Source organism: Arachis hypogaea, chromosome 16 (assembly GCF_003086295.3).
Source record: "Arachis hypogaea cultivar Tifrunner chromosome 16, arahy.Tifrunner.gnm2.J5K5, whole genome shotgun sequence".
In the NCBI taxonomy this organism is placed as follows: domain Eukaryota; kingdom Viridiplantae; phylum Streptophyta; class Magnoliopsida; order Fabales; family Fabaceae; genus Arachis; species Arachis hypogaea.
In genome coordinates this window covers 126,949,454-126,951,510 of record NC_092051.1, presented here as the reverse complement: position 1 = coordinate 126,951,510, position 2,057 = coordinate 126,949,454, and positions in this window count along the sequence as shown.

Here is a 2,057-nt window from a genome sequence, read left to right as displayed (position 1 = left end):
AAGAATGTTGTAAATTTAGGTAAGATTTATTCAAAGTAGTACCTTAACAATTTAATCCAGGTAGGCTAGCCTCGTTAAAACCTCCTTGAGCAAAACCCTTTTGGGAAAAATCTCAAGTGAGGAAAAAGAGTACTAGCATTCTGCCTTGTCTTAACTGTAATATTGCTTTAAAGAATTAACATTCAATGTACTTGGGATTCTAGTACCATCCAAGTGCTCTAGTCTGTAAGCTCCTCTTTCGAGGACTTCGGACACGCGGTAAGGGCCATCCCAGATTGCTACAAGCTTTCCGTGGGACGATGGTCGGCAAGCTTCTTCAGTTTTTCTCAACACCAAATATACAATGTTGAAGGATCTTGGTTGGACCCGTTTAGCATATCGTCGGCCAAGCTGCTGTTGTAAAGCTCGGTGGCGAATGGCCGCTGTATTCCTAACTTCTTCTATTAAATCAAGTTCTGCTCGGCGAGCTTGATCATGATGCTCTGCTTGCGCTCGCAAAGATTGTTGTGAAATTTCCAAGGGAATCATTTCCTCGGACCCATATACCAAGCGGAATGGGGTTTCTTTGGTGGATGTGTGTATTGTAGTATTGTATGACCACAATACCTCTGGAACCAACTCAGCCCAGAGTCCTTTGGCATCGTCAAGCTTTTTTCTCAAAGCGTGCAGGAGGATCTTATTAGCAGCTTCGGCTAAGCCATTAGATTGTGGGTGTTCCACAGATGAGAAGTGCTGGTTTATCTTTAGGTTCTGCAAAAAATCTTTGAAATTATGGTCGGTAAACTGCCGACCATTGTCAGTGACAATATGGCGAGGAATACCAAATCGACATATGAGCATACAAAGGATATCATTTGGGAGGATGTGATTCTTGCTAAGGGTTGTGCTTCAATCCACTTGCTGAAATAGTCGATAGCAACTACCAAATATTTCACCTGTCTAGGTGCAGTGGGAAATGGGCCGAGGATATCGATCCCCCACTGGTTGAATGGCCAACTTATCACTGACTGGTGAAGATGTTCGGCTGGTATGTTGATGATCGGGGCATGCTTTTGACATTGGTCGCAAGTTCTGACCTTCTTTCTGCTGTCTTCCCACAACGTCGGCCAGTAAAAACCAGCGCGAAGTATTTTCTGTGCTAGGCTTCTTGCTCTGGAGTGTATCCCACAAATTCCTTCATGAGCTTCGGCTAATACAAGATCGGCTTCAGGCCTGTCCAAACATTTTAAAAGTGGTCGGGAGTATCCTCGCCTATATAGAACATTATTCATTAGTGTGAAGAAAGAGGCCTGTCGTCGGAATCTTTTCTTATCTGAGATCCCTTCTGGGACAGAGCCGTCTTGTAGGTACTGTCTATAAGGTAGCTGCCAACTTTCTTCATTTAAAGTGCTTAAAATGTTAATGTTATGAATGCTCGTCTTATCTAAAGTCGATTGTAGTAGTGTTGCTGTGTGTGCTTGTGTAGTGGCTAATTTTGATAGAATGTCAGCCCTGTTATTTTGGTCTCTGGGGATGTGGCAAATTTCTATTTTTGAAAAAATGCTTATCAACTGTTGAACAATGTCTAAATATTTTATCAAAACTTGGTCTTTAGTCTGAAAAGACTGATTTACTTGTTGAACTACTAACAAGGAATCACAATAGACCTTTAAGCTGGTAATGTGTAAATCAATGGCTAACCTGAGCCCGGCGACGAGGGCTTCGTATTCAGCCTGGTTGTTACTGGCCTTAAAAGAGAACCGCAGAGAATGCTCAAGGATTATACCCTTCGGACTTTCTAATAATATCCCTGCCCCTGATCCCTGGGGGTTCGAAGCTCCATCCACAAATAAGGTCCAGTACAAGTTTTCTTCTTCCAGACATGTTTGGGTAAGCTCAGCAACAAAATCGGCCAAGTACTGGGATTTGACGGATCCCCTCGGTTGGTATTGAATATCAAATTCTGAAAGCTCAATGGCCCATTTGATAAGTCTGCCTGCTAATTTGGGTTTGGAGAGGATCTTCCGAAGAGGTTGTTCGGTCCTGACAATGATTGTATGTCCTTGGAAGTATGGTCG